At 39.8% G+C, this 17,301-nt stretch overlaps 1 pseudogene; it reads left to right on the top strand.

The window, feature by feature from the left end:
• Window positions 1-381: 381 nt before the first annotated feature.
• LOC139185949 (tigger transposable element-derived protein 1-like) lies at window positions 382-11,346 on the top strand (annotated as a pseudogene).
• Window positions 11,347-17,301: the final 5,955 nt, after the last annotated feature.

The following is a 17,301-nucleotide window of genomic DNA, read 5'->3' as shown; positions in this document are numbered from 1 at the left end:
GGAGCTAGAGCTCCATCTAGCTTCTGAACTTTTGACTCCTAGCGAAGCTAGGTGCTTCCTGACTACCAATACAAGTTTGGGGCCTAAGTAACAGTACACAGTAACAGCAAGGATCACAAGTCCCTTGAAAGTCTATGATCCAACAGATAGGTTGGTGGTTCTAACTCCCAAAAAGTTATGAAATGGTCAAAAGACCATAAAGTTTGACCAAGAAAGGAGAGTTCAGTCCACACACTTTGCCCATTTCTGGTCGGTACCCAAAGGAGACATTGGGTGCCTCTTGGCATTGGCAGATAGGTATAAACCCCCAAAGGGTTTCTGCCATAAGCTGTATGAGGTCACCGCAGAGCCGCAGAGCAAGGCTCCTCACTTGCTTCGTGCATGGCGTGTCAGTCATTCGCACAAGCACACTGTAGGGTTAGTAAAATACAGCAGAAAATGTGTTCAGTAGGAGTACAAAGATTAGAGCTTCAAGCATCCTTACTTTGTCCTGAAGAATCTCGGATGAGCCCCCAAGATGAAAGGTTGCTGCTGAGCCATGAAAGGTGCCAGGATTCTTGGCCTCCAGAGGAGAAGAACTAAATCTGTGGACAGAGATGAGGCTTGATCACACAGAGCTTTTGTGTAATAGAGTTTTATTAAAGTATAAAAGGGATAGAGAAAGCTTCTGACACAGACAACAGAAGGGGCAGAAAGAGTACCCCCTCACTAGTGTTAGCAATGGAGTTATATAATTTTAATTAGTTGTCTTCCCTGGTGGCTCAGATGGTAAAGTGTCTGCCTGTAATGTGAGAGACCCAGGTTCAATCCCTGGGTTGGGAAGATTCTCTGGAGAAGGAAATGGGAACCCACTCCAGTATCCTTGCCTGGAAAATCGCATGGACGGAAGAGACTGGTATGCTATATAATCTACAGGATTATATAACAATAACGTATCTTGCTTGAGGACAGTTTCTGGAAAAAACCTTCTGGCCAATCCTGTTATCTTAAAATGTAAATTATGGAAGTGGGTCTATAATTCTAAGGAATGTAAGACATCCGAGGTCAGGGGCAGTGGCCAAGAGGAGTTACCCCACTTCCAAGGCTGTACAGGTGCAGGAGGGCTGAGAGGAGCTACTCCACGTTCAAGGTCAGGAGGGGCGGCCCTGAGGAGATACCCCTTGACCAAGGGAAGGAACAGCTACTATGCTTTGCTGGAGCAGCCATGAAGAGATACCCCACGCCCAAGGTAAGAGAAACCCAAGGAAGATGGTAGGTGTTGAGAGAGGGCATCAGACAGCAGACACACTGAAACCATAATCAAAGAAAACTAGCCAATCTGATTACACGGACCACAGCCTTGTCTAACTCAGTGAAACTAAACCATGCCATGTGGGACCAACCAAGATGGACGGGTCATGGTGGAGAGGTCTGATGGAATGTGGTCTACCAGAGAAGGGAATGGCAACCACTTCAGTATTCTTGCCTTGAGAAACCCATGAACAGTATGAACAGGCAAAATGATAGGATACTGAAAGAAGAACCCCCAGGTCGGTAGGTGCCCAATATGCTACTGGAGATCAGTGGAGAAATAACTCCAGAAAGAATAAAGGGATGGGGCCAAAGCAAAAACAATACCCAGTTGTGGATGTGACTGGTGATAGAAGCAAAGTCCGATGCTGTAAACAGTAATATTGCATAGGAACCTGGAATGTTAGGACCATGAATCAAGGCAAATTGGAAGTGGTCAAACAGGAGATGGCAAGAGGGAACGTCAACATTCTAGGAATAAGTGAACTAAAATAGACTGGAATGGGTGAATTGAACTCAGATGACCATTATATCTACTACTGCGGGCAGGAATCCCTCAGAAGAAATGGAATAGCCATCATGGTCAACAAAAGAGTCTGAAATGCAGTACTTGGATGCAATCTCAAAAATGACAGAATGATCTCTGTTCGTTTCGAAGCAAGCCATTCAATATCACAGTAATCCAAGCCTATGCCCCAAAGAGTAATGCTGAAGAAGCTGAAATTGAACGGTTCTATGAAGACCTACAAGACCTTTTAGAACTAACAGCCAAAAAAAGATATCCTTTTCATTATAGCAGACTGGAATGCAAAAGTAGGAAGTCAAGAAACACTTGGAGCAAACACCTTCTTCCAACAACACAAGGGAAGACTCTACACATGGACATCACCAGATGGTAAATACAAAAATCAGATTGATTATATTCTTTGCAGCCAAAGATGGAGAAGCTCTTTGCAGTCAGAAAAAACAAGACTGGGAGCTGACTGGGGCTCAGATCATGAACTCCTTATTGACAAATTCAGGCTTAAATTGAAGAAAGTGGGGAAAACCACTAGACCATTCAGGTATGACCTAAATCAAATCCTTTATGATTATACAGTGGAAGTAAGAAATAGATTTAAAGGACTAGATCTGATAGACAGAGTGCCTGATTAACTATGGACAGAGGGTCGTGACATTGTACAGGAGACAGGGATCAAGACTATCCCCAAGAAAAAGAAATGCAAAAAAGCAAAATGGCTGTCTGGGGAGGCCTTACAAATAGCTGTGAAAAGAAGAGAAGTGAAAAGCAAAGGAGAAAAGGAAAGATATAAACATCTGAATGCAGAGTTCCAGAGAATAGCAAGGAGAGATAAGAAAGCCTTCCTCAGTGATTAATGCAAAGAAATAGAGGAAAACAACAGAATGGGAAAGACTAGATATCTATTCAAGAAAATTAGAGATACCAAAGGAACATTTCATGCAAAGATGGTCTCGATAAAGGACAGAAATGGTATAGACCTAACAGAAGAAGAAGATATTAAGAAGAGGTGGCAAGAATACACAGAAGAACTGTACAAAAGAGATCTTCACAACCCAGATAATCATGATGGTATGATCACTCACCTAGAGCCAGACATCCTGAATGTGAAGTCAATTGGGCCTTAGAAAGCATCACTATGAACAAAGCTAGTGGAGATGATGGAATTCCAGTTGAGCTATTTCAAATCCTGAAAGATGATGTTGTGAAAGTGCTACACTCAATATGCCAGCATATTTGAAAACCTCAGCTGTAGTCAGAGGACAGGAAAATGTCAGTTTTCATTCCAATCCCAAAGAAAGGCAATGCCTAAGAGAGCTCAAACTACTGCACAATTGCACTCATCTCACATGCTAGTAAAGTAATAGTCAAAATTCTCCAAGCCAGGCTTCAGCAATACATGAACCATAAACTTCTAGATGTCCAAGCTGGTTTTATAAAGGCAAAGGAACCAGAGATCAAATTGCCAACATCCACTGGATCATCGAAAAAGCAAGAGAGTTCCCAAAAAACATCTATTTCTGCTTTATTTATGCCAAAGCCTTTGACTGTGTGGATCACAATAAACTGTGGGAAATTCTGAAAGAGATGGGAATACCAGACCACCTGACCTGCCTCTTGAGAAACCTGTATGCAGGTCGGGAAGCAACAGTTAGAACTGGACATGGAACAACAGACTGATTCCAAATAGGAAAAGGAGTACATCAAGGATGTGTATTATCACCATGCTTATTTAACTTATATGCAGGGTACATGATGAGAAACACTGGGCTGGAAGAAGCACAAACTGGAATCAAGATTGCCAGGAGAAACATCAATAACCTCAGATATACAGATGACACCACCCTTATGGCAGAAAGTGAAGAGGAACTAAACAGCCTCTTGATGAAAATGAAAGAGGAGAGTGAAACAGTTGGCTTAAAGCTCAACATTTAGAAAACTAAAATCATGGCATCTGGTCCCATCTCTTCATGGCAATAGATGGGGAAACAGTGAAAACAATGTCAGACTTTATTTTTCTGGGCTCCAAGAGCACTGCAGATGGTGATTGCAGCCATGAAATTAAAAGACGCTTACTCCTTGGGAGGAAAGCTATGACCAACCCAGATAGCATAGTAAAAAGCAGAGACATTACTTTGCCAACAAAGTTCCATCTATTCAAGGCTATGGTTTTTCCAGTGGTCTTGTATGGATGTGAGAGTTGGACTGTGAAGAAGGCTGAGCGCTGAAGAATTGATGCTTTTGAACTGTGGTGTTGGAGAAGTCTCTTGAGAGTCCCTTGGACTGCAAGGAGGTCCAACCAGTCCATCCTAAAGGAAATCAGTCCTGTGTGTTCATTGGAAGGACTGATGCTAAAGCTGAAACTCCAATAATTTGGCCACCTCATGCAAAGAGTTGTCTCATTGGAAAAGACCCTGATGCTGGAAGGGATTGGGGGCAGGAGGAGAAGGGGACGACAGAGGATGAAATGGCTGAATGGCATCACTGACTTGATGGACATGAGTTTGAGCAGGCTCTAGGAGTTGGTAATGGACAGGGAGGCCTGGCATGCTGCGATTCATAGGGTCGCAAAGAGTCAGACACGACTGAGTGACTGAACTGGGACTGGGACTGGAAGGAATGTAGAGGGGAAAAGGTTTGTCCTTTCCTCCTCCTTGAGAATTCCAGCCCCCTCTCTCCTTGGGAATCCCCGGACTTCTTATCAAGCTGCCTAGGAATTGACTCTCTCAACACCATCTAGAATATCTGGATCGTGAAGATATTTCCTGTATAGTTCTACTGTGTCTTCTTGCCACCTCTTTTTAATATCTTCTGCTTCTGTTAAGTTCATACCATTCCTGTTCTTCGTTGTTCCCATCTTTGCATGAAATGTTCCTTGGTATCTCTAATTTTCTTGAGGAGATCTCTAGTCTTTCTCATTCTATTGTTTTCCTCTATTTCTTTGCATCAATCACTGAGGAAGGCTTTCTTATCTCTCCTTGCTATTCTTTGGAACTCTTCATTCAAATGGGTATATCTTTCCTTTTCTCCTTTGCCTTTTGCTTCTATTCTTTTCATAGCTGTTTGTAAGGCCTCCTCAGACAGCCATTTTGTCTTTGTGCATTTCTTTTTCTTGGGGATGGTCTTGATTCCTGTATCCTATACAATATCACAAAGATCCATATGAGTTTCTTTGGGCACTCTGTCTATCAGATCTAATGCCTTGAATCTATTAGTCACTTTTACTGTATAGTTGTAAGGGATATGATTTAGGTCACACCTGAAGGGTTTAGTGGTTTTCCCTATTTTCTTCAGTTTAAGTCTGAATTTGGCAATAAGGAGTTCATGATCTGAGGCCCAGTCAGCTCCCGGTCTTGTTTTTGCTGACTGTATAGAGTTTCTCCATCTTTGGCTGCAAAGAATATAATCAATCTGATTTTTGTATTGACCATCTGGTGATGTCCATGTGTAGAGTCTTCTCTTGTGTTCTTGGAAGAGGGTGTTTGCTATGACCAGTGCGTTCTCTTGGCAAAATTCTATTAGTTTTTTCCCTGCTTCCCTTGCCTAATTACTGCAGGTATTTTTTTGACTTGCCACTTTTGCATTCCAGTCCCCTATGATGAAAATGACCGTTTTTTTTTGTTTGTTTGTTTGTTTTTTGTTTTTTTTGCTGTTAATTTTAGAAGTTCCTGTATGTCTTCATAGAACCGTTCAACTTCAGCCTCTTCAGCATTATTGGTTGGGGCATTGGAAATGAATAGAGATCACTCTGTCTTTTTTGAGATTGCATCCAAGTACTGTATTTTGGATATCTACATATAAAAGAATGAAATTAGAACATTCCTAACACCATACACAAAGATACACTCAAAATGGATTAAAGACCTAAATTAAGACCAGAAACCATAAAACTTGTAGAGGCAAACATAGGCAAAATACTCGATGACAGAAATCAAAGCAAGAGCCTCTATGACCCACCTCCTAGAGTAATAAAATAAAACAAAAGTAAACAGGTGGGACCTGATTAAACTTAAAGGCTTTTTCACAGCAAAGGAAACTATAAGCAAGGTGAAAAGACCACCCTCAGAATGGGAGAAAATAATAGCAAAGGAAACAATTGTCAAAGAATTAATTTCCAAAATATCTAAGCAGCTCATACAACTCAATACCAGAAAACAAACAACTGCATCAAAAAGTGGGGAAAAGACATACAGACATTTTTCTAAAGAAGACATACGAGCAGATAACAAGCACAAAATGTCGATTTTATAACAAGCACAAAATGTCGATTTTCATTCCAATCCCAAAGAAAGGCAATGCCAAAGAATGTTCAAACTACTTCACAATTGCACATATCTCACATGCTAGCAAAGTAATGCTCAAAATTCTCCAAGCCAGGCTTCAGCAGTACATGAACCAAGAATTTCCAGATGTTCAAGCTGGTTTTAGAAAAGGCAGAGGAAGCAGATATCAAATTGTCGACATCCAATGGATCTTCCTAAAAGCAAAAGAGTTCCAGAAAAACACCTACTTCTGCTTTATTGGCTACACCATAGCCTTTGACTGTATAGATCATAACAAACTGTGGAAAATTGATAAAGAGATGGGAATACCAGACCACCTGACCTGCCTCCTGAGAAATCTGTATGCAGGTCAAGAATCATCAGTTAGAACTGGACATGGAACAACAAAGTGGTTCCAAATAGGAAAAGGAATATGTCAAGGTTGAATATTGTCACCTTGCTTATTTAACTTATATGCAGTGTATATCAGGTAAAATGCTGGGCTGGATGAAGCACAAGCTGGAATCAAGATTGCCAGGAGAAATGCCAATAACCTCAGATATGCAGATGACACCAACCTTATGGCAGATAGCGAAGAAGAACTAAAGAGCCTCTTGATGGAAGTGAAAGAGGAGAGTGAAAATGTTTGCTTGAAACTCAACAATAATAAAACTAAGATCATGGCATCTAGCCCCATCACTTCATGGTAAATTGATGGGGAAACAATGGAAACACTGACAGACTTTATTTTTGGCAACTCTAAAACATTGAAGATGGTGACTGCAGCCATGAAATTAAAAGACGCTTGCTCCTTGGAAGAAAAGTTATGACCAACCTAGACAGGGTATTAAAAAGCAGAGACATTACTTTGCCAACAAAGGTCTGTCTAGTTACGGCTATGGTTTTTCCAGTAGTCATGTATGGATGTGACAGTTGGACTATAAAGAAAGCTGAGCACAAAAGAATTGATGCTTTTGAACTCTCATGTTGGAGAAGACTCTTGAGAGTCCCTTGGACTGCAAGGAGATCCAACCAGTCCATCCTAAAGGAAATCAGTTCTGAATATTCATTGGAAGGACTGATGGTGAAGCTGAAACCCTACTGACTCATTTGAAAAGACCATGCTGCTGGGAGGGATTGGGGGCAGAAGGAGAAGGGAACAACAGAGGATGAGATGGTTGGATGGCATAACAACTCAATGGATGTGATTTTGAGCAAGCTTTGGGAGTTAGTGGGGAACAGGGACAGGGAAGCCTAACGTACTACAGCCCATGGGGTTGCAGAGTTGGACACAATTGAGTGACTGAACTGAACTGAACAAGCACATAAATAGATGCTCAACATCACGCATTATTAGAGAAATGTAAATCAAAGCTATACTGATATATTACCTCACACTGGTCAGAATAGCCATCATCATAATGTCTACCAACAGTAAATGCTGAAAAGGGTGTAGAGAAAAGGGGACACTTTTGCATTGCTGGTGGAAATATAAATTGATACTGCCACTCAGAAGACAGTATGGAGATTCCTCTGAAAACTAGAAATAAAAGTACCATCTGACCCAGCAATCCTACTCCTAGGCATGTACGGTGAGGAAACCAAAATTGAAAAAGAGACATGTATCCCATTGTTCATTGCATCACTATTTACAATAGCTAGAACATGAAAGAAACCTAGATGTCCCTAGACAGATGAATGGATAAAGATGTTGTAGTAAATATTCACAATGGAATATTATTCAGCCATAAAAATGAACACATTTGAGTCCGTTCTAATGAGGTGGATGAACCTAGAGCCTATTATACAGAGTGAAGTAAGTCAGAAAGAGAATGATAAACATTGTATACTAAAGCATATATACAGAATCTAGAAAACTGGTACTAAGGAATTTATTTGCAGGGCAACAATGCAGAAACAGACATAGAGAATAGACTTATGGACATGGGGAGAGGGGAGGAGAGGGTGAGATGTATGGAGAGATTAACATGGAAACTTGCATTACCATATATAAAATAGATATCCAATGGGAATTTGCTATTATCTCTCAGGAAACTCAATCAGGGGCTTTGTATCAGCCTAGAGAGGTAGGCTGGGGAGTGAAATGGGTGGGAGGTTCAAAAGGGAGAGGATATATGTATACCTATGGCTGATTAATTCTAAAGTTTGAGAGAAAACAATAAAATTTTATGTAAAACAATTATCCTTCAATTAAAAAATAAATTAATTAAAGAAAAGAAATTTATAAGCATCAAATTACCCACATATTTTCAAAAGAATATGAGAATTAATTGGGAAGTATTGAATGAATGGATAAGTACATTTTTTAATGTGTTGAAGTAAAATTCACATAACATAAAATTAAGCGTTTCAAAGTAAACAATTCAGTGTTGTTTAGTATATTTACAAAGTTGTGAAATTTATCTAGTTTCAAAATATCACCATCACACCAAAGTAAAGCCCTTACCCAATAAACAATTTCTTCTCATTTTCCCCACACTCTATCTTTTGGTACCCACCAATCTGCATTGTCTCTATAGTTTTGTCTCTTCTGGATATTTCATATAAATGGAGTCAGACAAAATTAGACATTTTGTGTATGCCTTTTTATACTTAGCTTAATATTTATTATAGCCTATATCAGTACTTCATCCCTTTCTATGGTTGAATAATGCAGGTGTACCTCATTTTATTTGATGTTACTACTGTAATTGTTTTGGAATACCATGACCTTCTATATGAAATAGCAAATTTAATTGATAAATACAGTGTATATTCTGACTTCTCCACCAACTGACCAAATTTCTGTCTCTCTACCTCTCCTCGGGCCTCCCTATTCCGATAGATACAATATTAAAATTAGGCAGGTTGATAAACCTACAATAGCCTCTAAGTGTTCAAGTAAAAGAAAGCTAGAAATGATTAAGCTTAGTGAGGAAGATATGTCAAAAAATGAAATAGATGAAAAGTTAGTCCTCTTGTGTCAGTTAGCCAAGTCGTGTATGTGAAGAAAATTCTCTTGAAGGAATTAAAAATCGACTCTAGTGAATATACAAATGGTGGGAATGGGAAACAGCCTTATCTCTGATATGATAAAAGTTTTGGTAATCTGGACTAAAGATCGAACCAACCAAAACATTCCCTTAAACCAAAGTCCAGTCCAGAGCAAGGACTTGGCTTTCTTCAATTTTATGAAGACTGAGAGAGATAAGGAAGCTGCAGAAGAAATATTTGAAGCTAGCAGAGGTTTAAGGAAAGAAGCCATCTCCGTAAAGTTAAAGTTCAAGAAGCAGCAAGTGCTGATGTAGAAGCTGCAATAAATTATCTAGAAAATCCAAGTAAGATAATGAAAGTGGCTAGATTAAACAGATTTCCAGTGTAAATGAAACAACCTTATATTGGAAGAAGATGACTTCTCAAAGCTAGAGAGGAGAAGTCAATGCCTGGCTTCAAAGTGCTAAAGGACAGGCTGACTCTCTGGTTAGGGATTAATGCAGCTAGCAATTCTAAGTTGAAGCCAGTGCTCATTTACCATTCCAAAAATTCTAGGATCCTTAAGAATTCTGCTAAATCTACTCTGCCCATATTCTATTGATGGGCAAACAGCCTGACTGGCAGCACATGTGTTCACAACATGGGTTACTAAATATTCTAAACCTGCTATTGAGAATTACTCCTCATGAAAAAAAAAAATAGATGTATTTCAAAATATTACTGTTTACTGAAAATTCAGCTGGTCATTTAAGAACTCTGATGGAGATACACTAGTGTTTTCATGCTTGCTAACACGACATCTGTTCTATAACCCATGGATCAAGAAGTAAGATTCACTTTTTTTTTTCCTTTTTTTTGCTCTTTTTTTTTAAATTTAATTTTATTTTTAAACTTTACAATATTGTATTAGTTTTGCCAAATATCGAAATGAATCTGCCACAGGTATACCCGCGTTCCCCAACCTGAACCCTCCTCCCTCCTCCCTCCCCTACCCTCCCTCTGGGTCGTCCCAGTGCACCAGCCCCAAGCATCCAGTACCGTGCATCGAACCTGGACTGGCAACTCATTTCATACATGATATTATACATGTTTCAATGCCATTCTCCCAAATCTTCCCACCCTCTCCCTCTCCCACAGAGTCCATAAGACTGATTTATACATCGGTGTCTCTTTTGCAGTCTCGTACACAGGGTTATTGTTACCATCTTTCTAAATTCCATATATATGCGTTAGTATACTGTATTGGTGTTTTTCTTTCTGGCTTACTTCACTCTGTATAATAGGTTCCAGTTTCATCCATCTCATTAGAACTGATTCAAATGTATTCTTTTTAATGGCTGAGTAATACTCCATTGTGTATATGTACCACAGCTTTCTTATCCATTCGTCTGCTGATGGGCATCTAGGTTGCTTCCATGTCCTGGCTATTATAAACAGTGCTGCAATGAACATTGGGGTACACGTGTCTCTTTCCCTTCTGGTTTCCTCAGTGTGTATGCCCAGCAGTGGGATTGCTGGATCATAAGGCAGTTCTATTTCCAGTTTTTTAAGGAATTTAAGAAATACATTTCATATGGCTTCAGCTTTCAAAACAATGATTTCTCTGAAGGACCTGGGCAAAGTCTATTGAAAATCTCCTCAAAGGATTCACTATCCTAGAGGCCATTAAGAACATCCACGATTCAGAGGAAGATGTCAAAATAGAGACATTAACCCAAGTTGGGAAGTTGATTCCAACCCTCACATATGACTTTGAGGGATTCAGGATTCCGTGTAGGAAATAGCTATACATGTGTTGGGAATAGAAGAGAACTAAATTAGAAGTGAAGCTTGAAGATGTGACTAAATTACTGAAATCTCATGATAAAACCTTAAACAGACAAGGCATTGCTTCTTATGGATGAGCAAAGAAAGTGGTTTCTTGAAATGGAATTTATTCACAATAAAGAGGCATTGAAGATTGCTAAAACAACAAAGGACTTAGACTATTATGTAGACTTAGTCAATGAAAAAGCAGCAGTGTTTGAGAGAACTGACTCCAATTTTGAAAGAAGTTCTATGGGTAAAATTCTGTCAAACTGCAGTGCATGCTACAGAGAAAGTGCTCATGAAAGGAAGAGTCTAATGCAGCAAACTTCATTGTCCTCTTCTTTGAAGTGATTGTTAGAACCACACCAATCTTCAGCCACCACCATCCTGACCAGTCAGTGGCATCAGTATTGCAGCAAGATCCTTCACCAGGAAAAAGATTATGTCACTGAAGGCTCAGATGATGGTTAGCATTTTTAGCAATAAAATATATATTTTAGTTAAGGTTTGTGCATTGTGTTTTTGGTCCTGCTATTTGGAGAAGGCAATGGCACCCCACTCCAGTACTCTTGCCTGGAAAATCCCATGGATGGAGGAGCCTGGTAGGCCACAGTCTATGAGGTCGCTAAGAGTCAGGCATGACTGAGCGACTTCACTTTCACTTTTCACTTTCACCCATTGGAGAAGGAAATGGCAACCCACTCCAGTGTTCTTGCCTGGAGAATCCCAGGGACGGGGGAGCCTGGTGGGCTGCCGTCTACAGGGTCGCACAGAGTCGGACACGACTGAAGCAACTTAGCAGCAGCAGCAGCATTGCAGACTTAATAGACTTAACAATACAGAGAAAGCACATTATGGTGGCCTGGAACTGAACCTGCTGTAACTTTGAAGTAGGCCTATATTATGTATATGTATGTATATTCACTGAGCCTTCAATAACATAATCATTTTCCTGGTGAACGACCTTGATGCATTTGTTTATTCACTCACCACTTGATTGATATTCATACTGTTTGCACACTTCTGGTTATTAAAAATACAGCTGCTATGTATGCTCTGTATATGAGAGTACATGTGCTTTTTATGAGTACCCGTTTTCAATTATATTTGGTAAATAAGTGGAAGTGGAATCGTGGGGTCATATGGTAATCCTGTGTGTGTTGAGCTGTTTTGAGGAACTGCCAAACTATTTTCCAGTGGCTGCATCAGTTTGTGTTCTCACTACCAGTGTATGAAGATTTCAATTATCACACATCTTGAGTAGCACTTTTAATTTTCTTTTTCTTTTAATTATTATTGTATCCATCCTACTGAGTGTGAAGTGGTACTTCATTGTCGATTTCCTTAACAACGAATAGCGTTAAGCACCCTTTCATGTGTTCGTTGGACATTTGTATATCTTCTTTAGAGAACTATCTCAAGGATTTGCAAATTTTAAAACTGAGTTGTTTGTATTTTTCTTAATGATCTATGAGTTCTTTATATAATCTGACTTTAATTAAATATATAATTTGACAATATTTTCTCCCAATCTCTATAGATTATTTTCACTTTTTTGATAGTATTCTTCAATGAATAAGTTTTAAATTTTGATGACATCCAATTAAATTATTTTGCATTTTGTTACTCATGCTTTTGTTTTCATGGCTGAGAACCTATTACAAAATCTGAGGTCAAGAAGATTTATTAATATCTGTTTTCTTCTAAAAGTTCTGATTTTTAGCCCTTATATTTATGTGACTGACTCATTCTGAATTAATTTTTGTATATGTTCTAAGACAGGAGGTCTAACTTCAGTATTTTGCATGTGAATATCCACTTGTCCCAGCACCATTTGTGAAGAGACTGTTATTTCCCCCATTGAATTGTCTTAGAACTCTTGTCAAATATCAACTGGCCACAGATATATGGGTTTATTGCTGAACTCTCAATCCTATGCCTTTGTTCCATGTGTCTATCCTATGCCATTACCACGATAATTATATTGCTATGACCATGTAATAAGTTTTGAAAGTTTTAAGTTTTTTTTTTTTCTTTCTTTTTTTTTTTTTGGAGCTGCTCTGCTACGTACGAAACCCCGACCCAGAAGCAGGTCGTCTATGAATGGTTTAGCACCAGGCGCCCCACGAACGTGCGGTGCGTGACGGGCGACGGGGCGGCCGCCTTTCCGGCCGCGCCCCGTGTCCCGAAAGTTTTAACTTTTAACTCATTTAAACTTGTTCTTTTCTCAAGACCATTTTGACTATTTGGGGCCCCTAGGAATTCCGCACGAATTCGAGGACCAGTTTTTCAATTTATGTTACAAAGGTCTTGGGATTTTGATAAAGCTTGCATTGAATCAGAAGATCACATTGGGGAGTCTTGACATTTTAGCAATATGCAGCTTTTTAACCCACAAACTTGGGATATCTTTCAATTTTTTAAAGTCTTCTTTAGTTTCTTTGAGCAATGTTTTTTAGTTTTTGCTGCACTAGTCTTCATCTCCTTGGTTATAGTTATTTCTATTTACTTTATCCTTTTGGACACTGTTACAAGTGGAATTATTTATGATTTCCTTTTTATTGTTTATTGATTGAATATAGAAACACAGCTAATTTTGGAGTATTGATCTTTTACCCTGCATTTTGCTGAATTCATTTTTCACACTATTAGACTTTTTAGATTTGGAAGGAATTTCTTCCTATAAGATCATGTCATCTGCCAAGGGGAATAGTTTTACTTCTTTTCCAATCTGGATGCCTTTTATTCAATAGTTGATTGACTGATTTTGGTGCCTAATTCTCTAGCTGGAACATCATGGACAATATTTAATTGCAATGGTAAAAGCTGGCATTGCTGTCTTTGTAATATTAAGAGGGAAGGTTTCAGTTTTTCACTATTGAGTATGATGTTATCTGTACATATGTCATAAATGACCTTTATCACACTAAGGAAATTTCCTTATATTCTTAGTTTTTGTGATTTTTTTGTTGCTGATTTTGTCAAAAGTTTTTGCTGTATCAGTTGAGCTGTGTGTGTGTGAGAGAGAGAGAGAGAGACATCTTTATCTGGTTTTGGTATCAAGATAATGTTGGTCTCACATAATGAGTTAGAAAGTGCCCCCCAACACCCACAGCCCCCATAAGAGTTTGGAAAAGATTTGTGTTATTTCTTCTTTAAATGATTGGAAGAATTTACCAGTGAAGATATCTGGTCCTAGCATTTTCTTTTTTGGAATATTTTTTATTATTGATTCCATCTCTTCTTATTATCAGATCAGATCAGATCAGTCACTCAGTCGTGTCTGACTCTTTGTAAACCCATGAATCACAGCATGCCAGGCCTCCCTATCCATCACCAACTCCCGGAGTTCACTCAGACTCACGTCCATCGAGTCAGTGATGGCATCCGCCATCTCATCCTCTGCCGTCCCCTTCTCCTCCTGCCCCCAATCTCTCCCAGCATCAGAGTCTTTTCCAACGAGTCAACTCTTCGCATGAGGTGGCCAAAGTACTGGAGTTTCAGCTTTAGCATCATTCCTTCCAAACAACACCCAGGGCTGACCTCCTTCAGAATGCACTGGTTGGATCTCCTTGCAGTCCAAGGGACTCTCAAGAGTCTTCTCCAACACCACAGTTCAAAAGCATCAATTCTTCGGCGCTCAGCTTTCTTCACAGTCCAACTCTCACATCCATACATGACCACAGGAAAAACCATAGCCTTGACTAGACGAACCTTTGTTGGCAAAGTAATGTCTCTGCTTTTCAATATGCTATGTAGGTTGGTCATAACTTTCCTTCCAAGGAGTAAGCGTCTTTTAATTTCATGGCTGCAGTCACCATCTGCAGTGATTTTGGAGCCCAGAGAAATAAAGTCTGACACTGTTTCCACTGTTTCTCCATCTATTTCCCATGAAGTAGTAGGACCAGATGCCATGATCTTCGTTCTCTGAATGTTAAGCTTTAAGCCAACTTTTTCACTCTCCACTTTAACTTTCATCAAGAGGCTTTTGAGTTCCTCTTCACTTTCTGCCATAAGGGTGATGTCATCTGCATATCTGAGGTTATTGATATTTCTCCCGGCAATCTTGGTTCCAGCTTGTGTTTCTTCCAGTCCAGCGTTTCTCATGATGTACTCTGCATATAAGTTAAATAAACAGGGTGACAATATACAGCCTTGACGTACTCCTTTTCCTATTTGGAATCAGTCTGTTGTTCCATGTCCAGTTCTAACTCTTGCTTCCCGACCTGCATACAGATTTCTCAAGAGGCAGGTCAGGTGGTCTGGTATTCCCATCTCTTGAAGAATTTTCCACAGTTTATTGTGATCCACACAGTCAAAGGCTTTGGCATAGTCAATAAAGCAGAAATAGATGTTTTTCTGGAACTCTCTTGCTTTTTCTATGATCCAGCAGATGTTGGCAATTTGATCTCTGGTTCCTCTGCCTTTTCTAAAACCAGCTTGAACATCAGGAAGTTCACGGTTCACGTATTGCTGAAGCCTGGCTTGGAGAATTTTGAGCATTACTTTACTAGCATGTGAGATGCGTGCAATTGTGCGGTAGTTTGAGCATTCTTTGGCATTGCCTTTCTTTGGGATTGGAATGAAAACTGACCTTTTCCAGCCCTGTGGCCACTGCTGAGTTTTCCAAATTTGCTGGCATATTGAGTGCAGCACTTTCACAGCATCATCTTTCAGGATTTGGAATAGCTGAACTGGAATTCCATCACCTCCACTAGCTTTGTTCGTAGTGATGCTTTCTAAGGCCCACTTGACTTCACATTCCAGGATGTCTGGCTCTAGGTCAGCGATCACACCATCGTGATTATCTGGGTCGTGAAGTTCTTTTTTGTACAGTTCTTCTGTGTATTCTTGCCATCTCTTCTAATATCTTCTGCTTCTGTTAGGTCCATACTATTTCTGCCCTTTATCGAGCTCATCTTTGCATGAAATGTTCCTTTGGTATCTCTGATTTTCTTGAAGAGATCCCTAGTCTTTCCCATTCTGTTGTTTTCCTCTATTTCTTTGCATTGATCGCTGAAGAAGGCTTTCTTATCTCTTCTTGCTATTCTTTGGAACTCTGCATTCAGATGTTTATATCTTTCCTTTTCTCCTTTGCTTTTTGCTTCTCTTCTTTTCACAGCTATTCGTAAGGCCTCCCCAGACAGCCATTTTGCTTTTTTGCATTTCTTTTCCATGGGGATGGTCTTGATCCCTGTCTCCTCTACAATGTCATGAACCTCATTCCATAGTTCATCAGGCACTCTATCTATTAGATCTAGGCCTTTAAATCTATTTCTCACTTCCACTGTATAATCATAAGGGATTTGATTTAGGTCATACCTGAATGGTCTAGTGGTTTTCCCTACTTTCTTCAATTTGAGTCTGAATTTGGCAATAAGGAGTTCATGGTCTGAGCCACAGTCAGCTCCTGGTCCTGTTTTTTCTGACTGTATAGAGCTTCTCCATCTTTGGCTGCAAAGAATATAATCAATCTGATTTCAGTGTTGACCATCTGGTGATGTCCATGTATAAAGTTTTCTCTTGTGTTGTTGGAAGAGGGTGTTTGTTATGACCAGTGCATTTTCTTGGCAAAACTCTATTAGTCTTTGCCCTGCTTCATTCCGTATTCCAAGGCCAAATTTGCCTGTTACTCCAGGTGTTTCTTGACTTCCTATTTTTGTATTCCAGGCCCCTATAATGAAAAGAACATCTTTTTTGGGTGTTAGCTCTAAAAGGTCTTGTAGGTCTTCATAGAACCGTTCAACTTCAGCTTCTTCAGCGTTACTGGTTGGGGCATAGACTTCGATTACTGTGATATTGAATGATTTGCCTTGGAAACGAACAGAGATCATTCTGTCGTTTTTGAGATTGCATCCAAGTACTGCATTTCGTACTCTTTTGTTGACCATGATGGCCACTCCATGTCTTCTGAGGGATTCCTGCCTGCAGTAGTAGATATAATGGTCATCTGAGTTAAATTCACCCATTCCAGTCCATTTCAGTTTGCTGATTCCTAGAATGTCGACATTCACTCTTGCCATCTCCTGTTTAACCACTTCCAATTTGCCTTGATTCATAGACCTGAGGTTCCAGGTTCCTATGCAATATTGCTCTTTACAGCATCGGACCTTGCTTCTATCACCAGTCACATCCGTAGCTGGGTATTGTTTTTGTTTTGGCTCCATCCCTTCATTCTTTCTGGAGTTATTTCTCCACTGATCTCCAGTAGCATATTGGGCACCTACTGACCTGGGGAGTTTCTCTTTCAGTATCCTATCATTTTGCCTTTTCATACTGTTCATGGAGTTCTCAAGGCAAGAATACCGAAGTGGTTTGCCATTCCCTTCTCCAGTGGACCACATTCTGTCAAATCTCTCCACAATGACCCACCCGTCTTGGGTTGCCCCACGGGCATGGCTTAGTTTCATTGAGTTAGACAACCTG

Source organism: Bos indicus, chromosome 11 (assembly GCF_029378745.1).
Source record: "Bos indicus isolate NIAB-ARS_2022 breed Sahiwal x Tharparkar chromosome 11, NIAB-ARS_B.indTharparkar_mat_pri_1.0, whole genome shotgun sequence".
NCBI lineage: Eukaryota > Metazoa > Chordata > Mammalia > Artiodactyla > Bovidae > Bos > Bos indicus.
This window is presented reverse-complemented; position numbering and strand designations above follow the sequence as displayed.